Raw genomic sequence first — 19,525 nt, forward strand, 5'->3', positions numbered from 1 at the left:
ATTATTGGTAGGTACTTAACAGTTTCCTTAAAACTCTCTTCCAGGGCTATTTTTTTTTAAGACAATGATAGGGCTCTTAAGACAAAGATTGGTTTAGAATAACTTATCCATGAAGTCCATTAAATTTCAACTATGAAAACAATTCACTAGAAAAGTCATTTTGCTGTAACATTGAAGGTGCCCTTTAAGGAAGAGAATCTAGGAGTCTCTCTACAAAACAAAATGGTTTTATTTTGAGTCACAATATTCTAGATCACTTGCACACTGACCATGAGCCTGTCTCCTTCTATACCTGTGCACCAATCTTCAAGAGCAAACATTATCCACAATTTGGTTTCCCCCTAAAATATGGAAGACTGAAGCTACAGAACTTCTGCTGCAAGATAGAAACTTCTAGAATCATTTGATAAGGTATCGTTTAATTTCTCTTCCTGGCATCTCAGCAGCCTGAGTAAGGTCTAAACGACTTCAGATCCTGTATTAGCTACTTTTCCGTTATGACAAGCAACAGAAGGGAAGGTTTGTTTCAGCTTATGGCTCTAGAGGGGAAGAGTCCATACTGGTGAGGAAGATGGCGGGGTGGGGGAGGGGGCGGGCAGAAGGCTGGCTGAACACATTTCAGTTGTACAGAGGAAGCAGGGGTGGGGGGTGGGGAAGGAGGGAGGGAGAGGGGAAGAAGAGAGGGAGCAAGGTGAGGCTTTAAACCCTGAAAACCCATCCCCAGGGATATACTTTCTCCACCAAGACTGCCCTGCCTAAAAGTTCTGTAACTTTCCCAAACAGCACCACTCACTGGGACCAGGCATTCTGCTACAAGAGCCTGTGGGGAGACATTTCTCATTCAAACCACCACACACTCACCTGCTTAGGAAACCTAGGGTCTAGTCTTAGCCCAAAGGTCCACGATCCAAAGGAACGACTCGGCTTGCTTTCTGTGTGTGTGAGCCAGGTCATTTCCTACCCAGTGTACTCAACACAGCGTTCACAGGGCAGCTCACGCACAGCCTCTCATGCCTGAAGCATTAAATGCTTAAATAACTCGGCAGTGAAGGAGTGAGCTTGCTTCTTGGCCTCCATCCAAGCTGTTGATTTGTGCACAAATTTGGAGACGGCTTTTCTGGAAGGCATCACTTCTGCCCATGGGGGAGCAAGCAGTTTCTGACTCTGAGATGCTCTCTGCTTGGAGTCAAATGCATCACACCCCCGGCGCGGGGTGTGCACTAAATGTCTCTCCTCGTTTTCAATATTCAGGCAGACATGTTCATGCTCGGCAGAAACTTCTCTAGGGAAGAACACTCTTTCATCCCAGTGCCACATCTCTTCCCCCATCAGCATCCATCTTCTGGTTAAGCCAATGCGGTGACACACGAACAAAAAGATGACACGGATTGGAACTGGCATGTGGGCTGTAGGATGCTTGAGTGACAGGCCTTTGCAGATTTTCATAGCATCAATCACGGTGTATAATTGATGATTTAGATGTTGTAGTCTTTGACTCACTTGACTAAGAACTTCTGGAGAGCAAGAATTATGCTTCCTCCTTCATTTCATATGATCGATACCAAACTAATGTCTATATCCACAAACAACACTCAACACACAGTGGGTGAATGGGTTGTTTGAATTTGTGTCCTCCAAAGGCCCTGTGTCAAAGGCTTGGGCACCAGCCTGTGCTGTTATGTGGTGGCAGAGGAACCTGTGAGAAGGAAGAAGTGAGGCCAGTGGGGCTCTTAAAGGAGATGTGGGACCTCAGAAACTGCCTCCTATGCTTCCTGGCTGCCAAGAAGTGAGCAGCTTCCTCCAACATGTATTCCTACCATGATATACTATGCTGCCACAAGCCCCAAAGCAACAGAATCAACTGACCATTGCTGAAACCTCTGAAACTGTGGGCTAAAATAAACCTTTCATCTTTATAAGTTGATTGGGTATTTTGTCACAGTGACAGAAGACTGTGTAATATAGCAGTTAATATCTCTACAATACATTGATCCAACCCTGACTTAGGGATGAGCTACAGCATTAGAAGAGAATGTGGTATGTTGAATGATGACTTCCCAGGAGCAGTATCTACATCAGAACTCCCCAAATTTCTGAACATGTAATCTTATGCAGGAAAAGAAATCTGGCAGAGGTATTCAATTTAAAGATTTCACAGTACAAGATTTGGACTATCTCGGTCCTAAATTCAACAACAAATGTCCCTAAAGATACAGAATAAGTGAGCACATAGAGAAGAAAAGATTGAGGTAGACCAGAAGTTCTCAACCTTCCTAATGCTGCGAGCCTTTAATACAATTCCTTGTGTTGTGGTGACCCCCAACCACAAAATTATTTTCATTACTACTTCATAACTGTAATTTTGCTACTATTATGAATCGTAATGTAAATATCTGTGTTTTCCAGTGGTCTTAAGCAACCCCTATGAAAAGGTCATTTGACCTTCAAAGGGGTTGCGACCTACAGGTTGAGAACCACCGGGTTAGAGCGATGCAGACACAAGCTGAGGAATGCCAGGAGCTACCTGATCTCAGGCAAGACAATGAAGGACTCTCCCCTAGAGCCTCCCGAGGGAATGTGGCCCTACCCACACCTACACATCAGACCTGAGGACACCAGAGCTCAAAGAATCCAAATTTTTACCTTTTTAAATCTCCAAGTTTATATTAATGAGTTACAGCAGCCATAGGAGATGAACATAGAACGTAACTTGCTTTGTAGAAATCCATGAAAGCCTGGCATGGTGGCGCACGTCTTTAATCCCAGAACTCCAGAGACAGAGGCAGGTGGGTCTCTGTGAGTTTGAGGCCAGCCTGGTCTACATAGTGAGTTCTGGGCCAGCTAAGGCTATATAGAGACTCTAAATCAATCAAACATATCCATGGACACCAACTACAGAACTTGGCTCCTGACATCTGAGAGGCTAGCTGAAGAAACTCTGTTGGCAGAGCACATTCAGGGGACATGGACTGTATTGTTGAAATGGGATGGATCTTGGGCTACAGTGTCATAGTAGTGAACACTTACAGTCCTCCATAGTTGTGTATTTTGGATCTGCAACATATGCTGCAGTATGCATATGAGTAGACCAGTAGATACTCCAAGCTTTGCACTTGGAGAGAGAAGAACACTTTGGAGAGGGAATAGGTACACAGAGGACTGTCCTCTCATGAGATAGGCCTTTGAGAACCCATCATTTGTAATTTCCAAGGGTCAAAAGAAAAAGGCTTTCTCTTCCCAAGCCAGGAATGGTCACCGAGCAGATTAGCCCAGCTGCTTCGGAATGTCCTGTGTTTGCTACCCCAGCCTGAGGTCCCTCTGTCTCATGGGAACTCAGCCCATACATGGATGATAGGTCACCACAGTGAGGGGTGCAAGAAGGACACAGCAGCCTGCCAAAGCAACTGCATTGCATCCGAATGCTTGTTCATAGGGAGGAAGAGATCAGTACTATTAGGGTGGACATGACCTGCACAGTAGCCTGGCTGTGCTGAGACACTCATACCAGAAGGACACTGGCTCCTGTCACAGCAGGGCACATGTGACTCCAAGCCACACAGAAGCAGAGTTCGCTGTTACCCAGCCTGACTTCCTGCTATCATGGTGGAACTTCTCTGTCTTGTCTTTTGTACCCTTTACCAGAAGGCTGGTACTCTCTTTTCCAAAAAGATGCAAGTGCCATAATTTTTGTCTGTTCTTGCAAAGGAATTTTTTTTTTTTTAAATTTCAGATAGGAAGTTTGGAGGCCACTTGTGCCTCTCATCTCTTTTAGTAAAAAAAGGAAACAGGATGATGGTTATCAGGCACAAAGAAAGAAGGTAGATTTGCTGATGAGCAGGACATGATGAGCCCTCCAAAGGTCATGCCAGCCTGAGGGGCAGGTGACCAAAAGCCGTCCTCACTGGGTCACCAGGACCGGCTAGGTGTCCCTGCAGCCAAAGGCAGGAAAGAAAGGGAGAGAGGCTATGGTCTTACCTACTTTAACTTCATACTTAAAGAGGGTGGAGGGAACTAAGCGAATTTTAATTTAATCATCACACTGACAGCTGGCTGAATGAAACGGAAGGTATTTATGTAGCTTAAAATCCTTTTATAGCTCCCATCCATCCATCCTTTTTTTTTTTTCTTCCTGAGAAAGTCTCAATATACAGTTTAGGCAGGGCTGGAACTCATGATCCTGCCTCTTCCCAGGCACTTTGACTGCAGGTGTGTATTACTATGCCTAGTGATTCTTACATTCATTCATTCTCTGTGTGTGTGTGGACATATTCACGCATGCTTAAGTGCATGTGGAGGCCAGAGGTCAACACTGGGTGTCCTGCTTAATCCCTCAGTACCTTAAGATTATGAACCAGGACTCAGAGATTCAGTTATCCTGGCTGGTCAGTGAGACCCAAGGATCCCTGTCTCTGTTCTCCAGGGCAGGATTACAGGGATGTATTGACATACCTAGCTTTTTGTGTGGTTTCCGGAGGATTTGATTCAGTCTTCTTCCTTGTGTGGCTATTACAGACAGCAGCCATCTATCTCTCCAATCCCTGTCCCCCCCCCCCCCCGCGCCCCCCCCCCCCGTCACCCATTTACTGAATGTCTGCATGGGCCATGCTACAACTATGCTTACAATATGTAGCCCTTTTCTTATTCTACCTACTTGTACTACATTGTATTGTATCACATATTATTGTATTTGGGGTCAGGAGGTGTTTGGGTTTGAATGTAAAATGTTCCTCATAGGCTCCTGTCTTTGAACATCTGGTCCCCAGCTCTTGGTTCTGTTTTGCAAGGTTGTGGAACCTTCAGGAGTTGGTGTCTCCTCAGAGGAAGTGGGTCATTGAGGACAGGCCTTAGTTTAAGGTCTGGCTTGTCTGTTCTGTCAGGCTGTGAGGCGAAAAGTCCCAGCTGCACATGCCTGCCACATGGAGCCACCTGCCGCCATGCCTTCATCATGGATCACAGCCCATCATCAAGGGATACCAAGGTAGGAAGGAAGTCAAGCAATGCAGGAACCCGGAGGCAGGAACTGAAGTGGAGCCCATGGAGAAATGTTGCTTCCTGGCTTCTTCTCCATGGCTTGCTCAGCCTGCTTTCTTATACCACCCAGATCCACCTGTCCAGGGACAGCACTGACCAGTGGACCAGGCCCTTCTACATCAATTATTAATCAAGAAAATGTCCTGCAGACTTGCCTACAGGCCATCGTGATGGAGGTATTTTCTCCACTGAGGTCTTATCAGACGACTCTCGCTTTGTCAAGTTGACAAAACACTAGCCAGGACACGTGTGTCCCGTCAGGTGCTACACTGTTATCTTGATTGCTGTCGGTTTAGGAGGGAGTATGGCAGAATCATTTCACATCAGCTCTGGGTGCCGGGGAAGGGGGTTGTCTGAGAGCAGAGAACTTACCACAGGTGAAATCTGACCCATCACATAAGCAGAAGGTAGATGCAGTCTTAGACCTTGAAAGTGATCTGACAGAGGACCGAGAAGTGAAGCGACATCTGTGACGTGATTCAGCTAAGGTGGGGCACAGGTAGAATGGTGGGTCATGCCTCACACCCCACAAACATGGTTCCCAAAGCCTCATGTGCACAGTTCTGTGACAGACACATCTGGCCCTGGGATGTGGCTGGGGCACAAGACATTTGGGTGCTTTGCCCTTTCTTCCACTCTTACTGCTGAAGGAGGCATGGCTCTTCCCTGTGATCTGCATGTAAACTAACTCAGATAAAGGTCATTCTGGCCTCCCTCCCTCCCTCCCTCCCTCCCTCCCTCCTTCCCTTCTTTTTCTTTATGTACTTTTGTTTGGTTGGTTTTGGAGGTGGTATCTTGCTATACGCCTAGGCTACCTACCTTCCTTCCTTCCTTCCTTCCTTCCTTCCTTCCTTCCTTCCTTCCTCCCTCCCTCCTCCCTCCCTCCTTCTCTCCCTCCCCACTTCTCTCTTTCATCAGCTTGTCAGGAGTAGGAAAGGTCTCTTTTCTTTGCATAATGAAAGCCAGGCTTAGAGCCTGGTACATGAGAACCACTCACTGAATCATGGCTGAATGCAAATCTCTAAATGAGAGCTAGAGAGCCTTAAACAGGCTGGCCATGGCCAGGCTCTCCACTAATGTCACGTGACAGGAGGTAGGGCGATGCTGGGAGAACTGTAGACACAAAGCCTGGGCATAGGGGTTTGAGATATGGCAGAGGGGACCCCAGGTCTACCACAAACATGAGTGATTTGAGTTGTTTATCGCCTTGTGACAGAAGACCCCCATTACTTCATCCTTCTGCTTTGGGATTATTTGGGATATTCCATCCACCTGGAAGATCACCATCAGAGGGTTCTTGTGGGACCTCGGAGGACGTGACCCTCTCTGGGTCCTGGGCAGTGTGTGGGGACAGGACTTAACTGCACTGGGTCAGAATGGTGGAAAGACAACAGTGACAGGCAATTGCCCTTTCGAAGTTTCTCTCCGTATTGCTCTGCTCTCTGAGAGCGCATTCTGATACACAGAGGAGGCTCATACAGTCAGAGCACGCTGTTTTCTCATTCAGCCTCGCTGCTGAGCCTATCTGCCAAGAATTCCCCAGGGGAGAGCATACCGGGAGGACTGGTCTCAGGCTTCTTTTTTTTTCTTTCCATTTCTTTTATTTTCTTTTCCCCTTTTGAGACAGAGTCTCATGTAACCCAGGCTGGCCTTGAACATGCTTTGTCATCAAAGATGGGCTTGAACTCTTAATCCTCCTGTCTGCACCTCCTGAGTGCTGGGCTTCCAGGAGTGCACCAGCACACGCAGCTTGGCCCACCATTTCCACTAGCGAGGGACAGCCATTTTTCCTGCACTTGCATTAGATGGCTTGGAAATTCATGAGTTGAAATAAGAGAAGCCTGATGAGGAGCCTGACACCATCCCACCCTTTTCCTGGTTCAAGTACGAGTTCATTGATCAGTGAGTGACCTTCAAAGATTCCCCTCTCCTTCCAAATTCCATCATCTCTTTCCAAAATCTGGCACCACAAATCACGATATATTCTTATTTCACTGTCACTCAACATCCATGTAGAGAAAGTACAATTTTATATGTAGGTATAAAGAGTCTTACTTTCCAAACCCCAGGCCTGTGTGTTTTTGCTGACGGCACATTATTTATAATCATTCTCTTAGCAGTATCCCTGGAGAGGGGTTTCTTTGTGAGGGGACAGGGGTAATAAATGGTGATATGTTACAGCTAACGTGGTGATATTTATCCCAGAGCTATGCGACTGGTCCCAGAGCTTGCCTTTCACACAGATGAAGGAGCCCAGATGGCTGACTTCAGAGATGCCTATACCGTTCATTATATGACTGAATATAGCTGAATGAAAACGTAAATAGTAACTTCTAACATTGGAGTTAAGGATGACTGAGTTAATTCATTTTACAGTGCAAATAACTGATACCAGACCCTAACCCAAAGCAGAGCAGAGAGTGGTAAGAGTCAGGAGAATAGTCCTGTCTGGGAGAAGGGAGAAGGCCACAGAAGAGGGAGGAATAAATCCCAGGAATAAATCCATTCTTTACTTCTCCGCGTCCAAGGTCAACCAGAAGCTAGTAGAACAAGATCTCAGTTCAGGGACTGCCACAGACACCTCTGTGACTCAGGATCATTTTCAAGACTAGAGTACTTGCAAAGGTTAGACAAAACTGCCAGAGCTACACCCAGAATCTAGAGTAGTTCTCAACCCATGGGTCGCGACCCCTTGGGTAAACCACTATCTGCAAAAATATGTACATTACAGCAGAAAAATTACAGTTATGAAGGAGCAACGAAAGTAATTTTATGGTTGGGGGGTGACCACAGCATAAGGAATTGTATTAAAGGATTGCAGCATTAGGAGGGTTGATCTAGAAGAATTTTTATGAAACTACAAATAAGTGTTTTGTTTTTTTTTAAACTTCACCCATGGGAGTGGGTTAGGGAACTATAAACCATATTTTACTATAGAACATGAACATGTATACACCTCAACATAGACCATGCAAAGAAAAAAACACAACAAAAAACAACTTCAATTCTAAAAACCCATCTTCAATTCTACCACCTTTAACAGCATCAAGAGTCCTTCACATCCCGCAGCTTTAAGGAGAGGTTTCAAGATGGCATCCATGGCAGTCTACCCTGGGTAGAAGGCAAATACCAGCTCCATCAGCTCAATTCGGGTTGCTGTGTTCATTCTGAGCCCTGAGTAGTTTACATGAGGGAGGGGGCTTGGGAGACTCGCCCCTCCCCCATCATCTTATAGTCTTAGTATACAGCTTACCTGAAGTGTCGACTTTCCACATAGAACTGGGTTTGGAGTTGGTTGCACACTGCTTGAGAAAGATCTGAACAGCTGTGTGTATGCACATGGTGTTGCTGCGGTGCACACGTGAGCACGTGTTTGAACCTGCATACAAACTGGGAACGGCGGCGTGGGCTGTGTGAAGCTTGCACTCCTGTCTCCATCTCTGGCTTGAAAATGAAGCTTTTCTTCATAAACTAAGTCAGGCGGTGGGAGCAGGATCCAGAAGATCCGGGGGAGTTTTTCCCATAATGCCTGCTGCGCCCGAAAGAAACAAACCTGGCTGTGCGGCGGAAGGCAGGGAAGCCCATCTCCAGGTGAAGCCGACACGGATAATAAATACTATTTGCTGGCACGGGTTCCTGGGGCAGAGCTGGCCACAGGAGTCGAGGTACCCAGAACGCGAGGACCCCTTACAAAGCAGGCATTTATGAACTGGTTTGCCCTCCACTAATTAATTCCCCAGCCATTCACCAACAGTAACAATCCCTTCAATTAGAGGCCGGGCCCTGGAAAGCCCTGGTGTTTATTGGAACTGACATCTGCATGGCCAAGTGTGACTGTGCTAATACGGAAATGCACAAAGGGACCCGAAGCCCTCCCCCCCCCCCCTAACTTTTAAGCGAGGATTTGGCTCTTTAAGGAGTTTTTAATTTGTGGGTTTGCACTCTGGTGGTTCGCCAGTCAGCACTTCACATCTGCTTCTCCTCCATGGGCTCTGATGTGCCCTGTTCTGGGTTCTGTCTTGAGCTCATGGAAGGGACCTCAGACACCCTAGGGACAGATCTCCTGGAACTAGAGTTTATACACCCCCGTGAGCTGCCATGTGGGTGCTGGGAACAAAACCTGGGTCCTCTGCCAGAGTAGAAAGTGCTTGGCAGCTGAGCCGTCTCTTCAGCCCTGGATTTTGTTGCTGTTGTTGTTTTGTTTTATTTTTTGTTTTTTGTTTGTTTGTTTCCTTGTGTTTTTAGGAAATTGTTTCATAATTACCCTGTTCTCAGTAGACACCAGGCTAGATGGTACCAAAGTGGTTAAGGGAGCACACTCCTGACCACTGGGAAAGAGGATTAACATAAGCAAATTCACAGATCACTGCAAGGCAGGATTAAGACAGGCTGGTACTAAGAGGGAGCCAGGGATAAGGGGGCAGGGATCCAGGGAAGATGCAGGCAGCTGCCTGGCCAGCTTTGTGGAAGCTGTGGCTTTCACAGGCATTCACAAGGAGTCCAGAAAGTGAGTCAGGGCCCGGAAGGGGACCAGGTCATTTGAGGGCATGAGCTCTGGGATGAGTGAGGAACCCACTGTGATGCAGAGCATAGAGTTGTGCTGTATTAGTGGCTAGAGCGGCTCATTTAAGACATGGCTGGCCAGGGCATTGAGTCTGCAGGAATTTAGGCAGACAGGGACCAATGGGATATGGGAGTTACTTCAGGACCGGAGAAGCAGAGTTAAGATAATGAGGTAAAAGACAGAACTAGGACCCACAACTGAAGAGGACTCCGGTGTCTGCCCTGCCCTTGTAGGATGCTACCGTGTCTTGGATATGGTTTGAGGGTGTCCCCCAAAGTTTTGTGTGATAGAGTCGTGGCCCTCAGTGTAACAGGGTTGTTATGGAGGACTTTTAAGAGATAGGGCCTAGGGGGAGATAACTTGTTCACTGGGACACTACCCTAGGAAGAGGCTAATGTAGCTCTGCTAGGGCCTCAGTTGCTTCCCACAAGAGTGGGTGGCTACAGACACGATGAGCCCCACAGGAACCCTCTTGCCTGCTGTTTTGCCATATTCTGTCTTACAAACATCCCCACCATTGCACTAACCACCACCTCCATGCTTACTGTAGCCAGGGGCTTCACCCCAGGATCTTGGACTTCTAACCCCCAAAGCTATGAGAAAAGTAAACCTCTTTACTTATGCATCCCTCGGCTTCGGATGTTTTGTTATAGTAACACCAAAAGGACTCAAGCAGGCTGGGAAGGAGGTAAGCAAAGACAGTAGCTTTGTGGTTAGAGCTGAATGTTCAAAAGATGGCGACAGCTTCACGTAGGACAGATCAGAAAAGGGCAGGCTCGGGTGATAGCTTAGTTAGGGAAGTATGTGTCTTGTAAGCATGGAGATCTGCCTCTAATCCCCAGCACCCACATTAAAATAGCTGGGTGTGACAGAGTGCACCTGTAATCCCAGCACTGGGGAAGGGAGAGACAGGCAAGTCCCTGGGGCGCGCGCATGCGTGTACACACACACACACACACACACACACACACACACACACACACACACACACACACACACGACATGCAGGGGAAGATGATATGCTATAAACAGAGTTAGTCCAGACAGACAAGGCATGCCCATTAAGGGCACTGAGGGACAGTGCCCCTTGCAGAGTCAACAGTGACACAGCAGTAGAGAACTGGAGATGGTACATGCTGCTCCCACGCTTGCCAGCACTTACAGAGTGCTGGCCATAGGCAGCTGTGTTTCCAAGAGCTTTACAGGAAATAAGTCACCTGATGCTCTTGATGAGCATGGAACCCTGAACAGGGATGTGGAAGTTTAGTTCTGTCACAGGCTTTCACCCTAGTCTTCCAGCATAAAGACCTTGTTACATTAGACAGGTGACAAAGCCTGTGTGTATTTTCAGGCCCTGTGTAACTCAGGATGCAAGTTATTACCGGCTGACCTAGAGAAAGGACCCTGGGCTCTGGAGACCTCAACCTTGTCTTATCCAACACAGCAGGAGCATCAGGCTGTGAGTCCCTCTGCCCACATACCTGCTTTTCACTGTTTCCTTCTCAGTGGCTTCTAGAACATCTATGTCCCAGATCCTCCTTGAAGGCTGAGATCCCAACTTTTTGGGTTCAATTCCACTTCTTCCTGTTGTATCTTGTATTGCCCAACACCCCGGCCTGGTCTTCATTCCCCTCTCTCTTCCTCTGGCTCTCCTGTCATTAACAAAACTCCCCAGACCCTTGCAGAGCCCTACAGCAGAACTGTCCCGAGAGAGAAGCAGTGGATTTAATAAGCTTCCCCTTAAATGGCCTCAATCCCTTCCAGTTGATTAGGGGAGAAAACAAGGATGGACTGCAGGACAGTTGCTGTGCGGGAGGCGAGGGAGGGAGAGAGAAGAAAGGAAGTCTCCCAGATCCCGGGCCTCAGGGACCAAATTAAGAAAGCAGCACCACTTATTCAAAATCAGATGAATGTCAGCGGAGTGTTTGTCAAACAAACTTGTCATTATTTGTCACAATTTGAGGACGTATCCGTCAGTCGTCACACTGGAGCATGTAACAGCTATTTATAGCTGCCAGCCGAGAGTTTTAACTCATGCAGGGCCAAGGCTCCACGGTATAAACAGATTTATTTATAATGATTGCGTGGCTATAAATAGTTTGGTTTGGTGAGTGTCGAAGAACAGCTCTGGAATGTTCTGCTGGTGCCAGCGGCGCGAGGGCTGACAGCAGGGAGATGCATCGTGGTTTTTTTTTCTTCTTCTTTTTCTTGGAGACTCTTTCTGGATGTCCGTGGTCAGGGTATACCCCTTCCTCAGTGTTCCCCTTTGGAAGGGGAGCAATGCTCCTCAGCGTTTCCAGGAGATGGTACAAGTTACTCACTTAATTAACATCTGCCCCAAGATCCTCTTTTGAAAGGGAGCCCAGTCCAGGGCTTTGCCTCCTTTGTGCCTATTCATGGACAATGAACTAATTACAGACTCTTTTCTCCCGCAGGGTTGCGGGGGTGGGGGCGGTGGGGGGTGGTTATCCTGTTATTCCAGTGAGCAGGGCAGCTCTCCAAAGGGTTGTGTATAGCTTCAGACTTAATTTGAACGACAGTGTCCTCTCTTCCACAATAAGAGTTTATCAGAAATTTACTAGTTTCTTATGTCAGTAGAACCTAGGTTAGGGGGAAGGGTGGGAAAGGGGGATGTACCAAGGAGAGGGAAGGGAGTGTGTACACATAAATTGTACTTGGAAAATACATAGGTCCACCGATGTAAAACCTGATGATTATAGCGTTTGGCACAGGAGCAGTGACCATCCACTGTTGGGCCTCTACCCCTGCCATGTGGAGGTTTCTGGTTTCCTACGTCTTCCCAATTCCACCGGCCAAAAGTGCTCATATGGCTGGACTCAATCTTATTTTGCATTTTTTTTCCCAAAAAGAAAAGGTGTGTCCATGAAAAAGAATTTATTGGATCTTAATTTGCAAGATTAGTTCTGGTTCATTTTATTGCTGTAATTTAATACTCATAATGATTTTCTGACACATATGTTTTAGCAGCAAGAGCTACTTCCTATTCATTTTTCATTTCGATACAGCTAAAGTAGATTAGGCGGGATGGCACACGTCAGGGAGTGTAGCACCCGGAGAGAAACTGGCATCACACTACTGCTGTGGCTCCAAGCCAGCAGCGAGGCTCAGCTGGGCACTGGGGATGGGACAGCATAAGCAAGAAGTCCAACTTCAAGAGCTGTTGCTTTGTTTATATTTTCTATTTCCTTCCGGTCATCATCTACATCATCATTGTTATCATCATCATCAATACTGTACTTCTTTGTCTGAGGATGCGTGTGAGTCGGGCTCTATCTAGTTAAAAGCCACTTCAACACCTCTGCAGGTGATATAGGTCATAGGTTCAAACTGATAGTTTGGTTCTCTGGATGTCAAAGAATGACTCCCTGGAAGGTTCTGCCAAAGCCAGCGTCAGGGCTAGTAGAAGTCATTAACAGAGAGATGGATCCTGAGAGCGTTTGCCTCTTTTCTGGAACCCCAGTGTTGTAGGATCCAGAGGGAGACCTTCCCATTCTGACCCTAGTGCCAGGTGGCAGGGCCCATTCAAAGAAAATCAAATTCCTCACTTGAATCTCACAGGTAATGTCCTTTTGTTTCTGCACGGACACCTCCTCCCATATGTCGCAGGCTCTCTCCGTGTTTGTAGAGAGTGAAAGCAGGTTTCGCCTCTTCTGGAATTTGACAGTCTCTCTGGGAACTTAAGTTGTGCATTTAAAAAGGGTGCCCAAGGCCAAGGTATAGGAAATCCAAGGGCATAGTGTGAATTGAGTTGGATGGCCAGGTGGGCAGTTCCACCAAGTGGAGTCCTCATTTATTTTGGGAGGAGCTCTCACCATATATGCTACGAAGACTAATCTAACCTGCTATGAGTCCACCTTGCAGGGAGCTGAAGGGGAGACTGTGTACAGCAGATGGATGCTGCATCAACTTTCTCCTGCATTCTTCCAGTTCCCCTCAGACTTCGTAGAGACTTCATACCTTCATACCTATTTTTTTTTTTTTGGTTTGTTTTTTGTTTTTGTTTTTTCGAGACAGGGTTTCTCTGTGTGGCTTTGCGCCTGTCCTGGAACTCACTCTGTAGACCAGGCTGGCCTCGAATCTGCCTCCTGAGTGCTGGGATTAAAGGCGTGTGCCACCACCGCCCGGCCATACCTATTTTTAAAGATAATTTTCACTCTTTTTTTTTTTCCGAGACAGGGTTTCTCTATGTAACAGTCCTGGCTGTCCTGTAACTCCCTTTGTAGACCAGGCTGGCCTTGAACTCACAGAGATCTGCTTGCCTCTGTCTTTTGAGTGCCCGGATTAAAGGTGTGTGCCACCACTGTCCAGCGTGCCTGCTTGCTTGCTTGCTTCCTTCTTTCCTCCCTCCCTCCCTCCCTCCCTCCCTCCCTTCCTTCCTTCTTTTCTTTTTTGAGAAGGGTTCTCAATGTTTAAAACAGGACAGATATTTCCATGCTGCTGACAACATATTCATGTTATCAAGCAAGTCGTTTCATGGAGAATTTCTGTGTTTAGTTGGTGTTTAGTTGGTAAAAACACCACTAATTTGTGCCATACAAAATGTGAGTCTGATTCAGCCTATGGCGAGCACTTTTGTTTATTTTTCTTTCTAACAGTTGCCCCTCAATGCAGCTGAGGAAGGTATGCTATGAGAGCAGGGAGCCCCTGAGGATCTTCTTGAGGTAGCTGTTAGGATGTTCTACACCATTTCTCTTCTCAACAGAGGAGGGAGAAGAGCTGAGGGTCTCAGGGCTTCCTCAGCATCATTAGACGTTCAAGAGACAGAGTTAGGAAAGAACTATTGTCTCTTTCTTCACAGGGAAAAAAATTTGTACTTGCTAAAAATGGACAGATGTGCCCTTATAAGGGTTCATCATCGTGACTCAAGATAAAGGTTCTGCGGGCAGGCAAGAATATGGCTCTGAAACTTTTGATCTTTCTTTCTTTCTTTCTTTCTTTCTTTCTTTCTTTCTTTCTTTCTTTCTTTCTTTCTTTCTTTCTTTTCTTTCTTTCTTTCTTTCTTCCTTCCTTTCTCCCTCCCTCCCTCCCTCCCTCCCTCCCCCTCCCTCCCTTCCTTCTTTCCTTTCTTCCTTCCTTTTGGTTTTTTCTCCTTTTCTCCCTTTGAGAAAATGGACAAGGGTGTTGTGTATGTGTCTCACTCATTTACTTCATCTTATTTTTTGAGACAGGACTCTCACTGAACCCAGAGCTCACTAATCCACCTAGATTGGCTGGCCGGCGATCCCCAGTGCGGGGATTACAGGCACATGCTGCCTCTCCTGGCTTTTTAACGTGGGTGCTGGGGTTCAAACTCAAGTCCTCATATGTGAGCAGCAAGTACGTTCCCCTCTAAGCCACCTCTCCAGCCTCCGTGGTTCTTCTTTCTTCTTGGTGGGGGTTTGCTGGCAGGTAAATCCCACTTCTGCTAATTTACCCTCCATTTTCTCTTCCATAAAACAGGGAGGAAAATAATTGACAAAATAGCAGTGGTCCCGGGAGGGTCGGATGGAGCAGCAGAGGCCACGTGCTGGGTCCTGGCACGTGGTTGGTGGTGAGAAGAAAATTTAAAAAGTAAAGTGAACCAAACACCTCATTACTTCCAAATGAGGCTCCAGGCTCCTCCAGCCTGGCAGGATCTGTCCCAGAGATGTTCCTGGGGACACTGAGAGGAACACAGGAGCCCTGTTCACGAGCAGACTTGGGCACACACAGCTCTGATAGCTGGGTGGGGCCCAGTGAAGGGACAGTGGAGGTCGAGCCCCGTCCAGCAGACAGCGTGAGTGAGAGGGATCCCGCGTGGTGAGAGGGCTCAGGGAGCGTGTCTGCGTGGTTGTGTTAATTGCTCTCACTGGTGTGGCGAATATCTGAGAAGGCCTGTCTGAAGAAGGAAAGATTTATTTGGCTTATGCTTTCAGGCCAGGGTGGCTTGGGACAAGGGCAAGCGTCACGGCCGAAGGTGTGACTGCAGGTAGAAGAAAGCTGGTCACATCATGGCCTGCAGGAAGCAGGCACAGAGGTTTGGTGGCAGGATACACCCACCCTTGACAGCAAGACTTCCAGGACCTACTTTCTCCAACCAGACCCTATCGCCTACTGGCTCATTCTGCTATGAACTGATAGATTAATCACTGATGAGGTGAGGGCCTCCTTATCCAATCCCCTCTCAATAGTGCCACCAGCTGGGGATGAAACATTCGATCATGAGCCTTTTGATGCTGTCACAGAGGTGGGTCCCACTTGGGAGCTTGACCTGCCCCCATTGGAGGTGGTGCTTGGCTCCAGGTGGAAATCCACTCCATCACAGGGACAGCCAGACTGTCTGGCTGTGAACACAGGTGCGTGTGATCTAATCCGAAGTACAGGCGTGGGTAGTTGGTACACAGATGAGAGACTTACAGAAATTCATTTGAGAGGGAGCTATTTATAGGAGACTATTTCTGGTAGGTCAGGTGAGTGGGGACTTAGTCTATTAGAGCTGGGGGCTGTTGTCTAATCACGCGATCCATATGATTTCACACTCCTATCCTGGGAAAGACTCTTTGCACATGAAATTATCCCATGTAATCCACCAGCAGCCTGTGAAGTTTCCACGGTACTTTACAGATCAGGATGATAGAGGCCCACGAGATTTAAATCACACGCTTAGAGTCACAGATCAAAGTGAAGCCTCGCAGGATAACGGACAGCACTGGCTTCAAATGTCTTCAGACACCTCTAATTCTTAACTCTCCCCTCCTGTGATTTTGCTGGTGGCGTGGTAGCTTTGATTTCCTGGGAGATAAATCATGGCTTCAGTGTGTCTTAGCAAGTGGCCCAGTCTGGTGCCAGGCTTCCATGCATTCCTGCCTTGCCTACGACACCACCAGCCTCGAGATACGGGCCAGGACCACAAACTGCTTGTGCCTCAGTTTCCTCATCTGCAAAGTGGGTTTATGAGTGCTGTCTTCATCCCTTTGACTCGCTGTAACAGAATTCCTGAGGGTAATTTATAAGGAAGAAGAAGAAGTTGTTTCCTGTAGTTCAGGAGGTTGGGAGATTTAACAGCATAGCCCTGACATGTGCTGTGGTTTTAGAAATGTCCCCAGAGTCTGTGGTCTATAGGCTTGGGTGGGAGCTTGTGTCTGAATTTAGAGATGATGGAACCTCTAGGAGGTGGATCCCAGTGTAGGAAAGGAGGTTACCGAGGGGGTGTCCAAGGACAAAGGACCCCAACCTTCTTCCTATTTCCCTTACAATTTTCTGGTTGCCCTGAGAACAGACCTCCTGCACAAGACATTTTGACTGTGGTATGTTGTGGAATATTAGTTTAAGATGTGTTACATTTGTTTATGCTGTGGAATATTTGTTTAATGATGCAAAGATGTGTTGCATTCTTTTATGTTGCATTTGTTTAACTCTGTAAAGCTGTGTTACTTTGTTTGTCTAAAACACCTGATTGGTCTAATAAAGAGCTGAACAGCCAATAGCAAGGTAGGAGAGAGAAATAGGCCAGGCAGAGAGAATAAATAAAAAGAGAGAGAAGAGGAGGAGGATGCCAGGGGCTAGCCACACAGCCAGCCATGGAGTAAGAAGTAAAGAAAAACATAGAATAAAGAAAGGTAAAAAGCCCAGAGGCAAACATAGTTAAAGAAGAGAAACAGGTTAATTTAAGTTAGAAAAGCTGGCTAGAAACAAGCCAAGCTAAGGCTGAGCATTCATAATTAAGAATAAGTCTCTGTGTATTTATTTGGGAGCTGAGTAGCGGGCTCCTAAAGAGTAATAAAAACCAATTACAGTGGTATGTGATACTGCCACAGGCCCAAGTGTCAGTGTTCTTTAACCATAGACTGAAACTGTTAAAGTCGGGAGCCAAGATAGCATGTCCCCCATATAAGCTGGTTATCTTAGGTCTTTTGTCAGAGCAATGGAAAGGCTGACTTACATGGTTAGGAGGACCCTCTCTTTTTCCTCTTTAAGAAACTCGTACTCAATGGGACCCCACTCTCATGGCCTCCTGAATCCAGTCTTAATGATGCCCCTCAAGCCTTCACCTTCAAATACCACCAGTACACGAGTTACATTCCCAGCACATGAATTTCTGGGGACATGTTTAAACTACAGCAAGGGTATTAGTCAGAATTCTCCAGAGGGACACGAAGAGGAGAGGGGCATTTCTCTTGAACTGGTTCCTAGGTAGAAATTCTGAGATCTGCAGGGTGGATGAACGGGCTGGACATCCAGCAAAGGGCTGAGGTTAGCAGTCCAAATGCAAAGATCAGGAGCCGAGTTTCCATTTCCTCCAGGGGTCCCAAGGGTTCTGGGGAAATTTGGTTCTTTTTCCTTAAGGGTTTCAGCTGACTGAAGGAGACTCTTCCACATGCAGGGTAATCTATTTTACTCAAAGGTTTTGAAGTTAATCTCACTCCAAAATTAACTCCATACCTGGATCTAAGCAGGTGTTTGACCAAGTATGTGGATACTGTGCTGGGTTGGTGCACTGGATTAACCAGGACCTGTGGCTGATAAGATCTACTTTCTAAGACTTATGTATGGATCACCTGAGCTGATATACATACAGAGAATTTAGTGAATATGTTCTCACTAAGTTTATCCATCTTTCCTTCGGGAAATGGACACTATCTCTTGCTGTGGCTGTGATGAGTCCTTAGTGTCAAATATTCCTGGTCAGCAGAGTTCTCTTCTTTGACCTTCTCCTTGTAGCTGCAAGAATCCGAAAGCTTCCTGTGTGGCCAGCCGGGTGGGCAGAGCCCGAGTTCTCCTGGTACTTCTACACACCAGGCTGCTAGGCATGGCTTTTCACCGGGGTCCTCAGAGAAGCCCAGGGGGAGAGATGCTGTAAGGAAGGGCAGCTGAGGACAGATTCCCTGGGAACTTGGTTGTTGTTTATACCTTGACAGGAAGCAAACATCCTGTTTAATTTCCCTGGCAGAGAATGCTTTGCAGGATGGCTCTTGGCCTGACAATCGTCTGTCCCTGTTGTATCCCTAGCCTGGAAGGATTGTCCCCAGAATGGGCCTTTCTACTCCTCAGCCCCTTGTCGCCTGCCTCCCCCTTAACTCCAAACTGGGTTCTATCTCTCTGGGACAGCTGTCCTCTGGCTGGCCTCTCCCTACCTGACCGAGGGAGATACCTTTGAGAGTCAGGCTGCATGCAGCATCTGTTTAGAGACAGGGCAATTTTCATTTGGCCTTAGGATTAAAAAGAGGGCTAAATGCAAAAGATTTGAGAGGACAATGGAGAAGAAAGGCTGGGGAAGGAAGAAGCCAAAAGAAGGGGTGGGTTCCAGGGAGCGGGGGCTCAAGACACCCGTGAAAGAATCAACCCAGCTTTCATCTCCAAGTCTGATCTGTTTTGTGAACCCTAATGGGAAAGGTCATGAATTTTAAAACATGTCTCTCTAGCCGACAGCTCCAGTCATAAAACCAGCCCTGTCTGAAGCTCAGCTGCCACTGGAGGCTGGGCCCAAGGAATCTGCAGACAGGGAGGCAGGCGAGTGCAGGCCCCTGTCAGGAAGTCAGAACAGGCCAGTCTAAAGATGTCGGCTTGGGCAGGCTCCCAGCTGCACTCAGTTCAGGTCTCCAGGCCTGGCATCACGCTGGTGCTCACTGCTATCAATGGCAAAGCCACACAGACACCTGCCGTATCCCCTGCTCACTGCGCTGACTTCCGAGGTTTGGGAAGGCAGCAGACCCACTGGAGACTGCTCTTTCTCACTAGGGTCATGAGGATAGGCCAGTTTAAGAGATCAAGGGGACCCCTCTTCAGGAGCTCTTCCCAAAGGGTGAGTCTGCAGACTCCCAGAGCCTGCAGCTAGCAAATTTGCTGATGGACTGGACCTCTGGGAGGGCTGTCACGGTGGCCCCAGTGTTTTCCGGGATTGAAAAAGCCATGGTGGTCTTTGTCCTGAGGGCAGTAGGAAACTGCCAGTGT

The 19,525-nt window shown here is 47.3% G+C and overlaps 1 long non-coding RNA gene across 3 annotated transcripts in view; it reads right to left on the minus strand.

Annotated features, from left to right (window-relative positions):
• The window catches only part of LOC128104015 (uncharacterized), a 36,770-nt gene extending 27,965 nt beyond the window's left edge, over positions 1-8,805 (minus strand). For 2 of the 3 annotated variants that reach the window (XR_008215835.1, XR_008215834.1), the window contains exon 1: positions 8,285-8,805. This is a non-coding gene — a long non-coding RNA (uncharacterized LOC128104015). Of the gene's footprint in view, positions 1-861; positions 1,697-8,284 lie in introns of all 3 variants that reach the window. The other variant, XR_008215836.1, reaches the window with a different exon arrangement.
• Positions 8,806-19,525: the final 10,720 nt, after the last annotated feature.

Source organism: Peromyscus californicus, unplaced genomic scaffold, assembly GCF_007827085.1.
Source record: "Peromyscus californicus insignis strain IS unplaced genomic scaffold, ASM782708v3 Scaffold_8__1_contigs__length_139910024, whole genome shotgun sequence".
In the NCBI taxonomy this organism is placed as follows: Eukaryota; Metazoa; Chordata; class Mammalia; order Rodentia; family Cricetidae; genus Peromyscus; species Peromyscus californicus.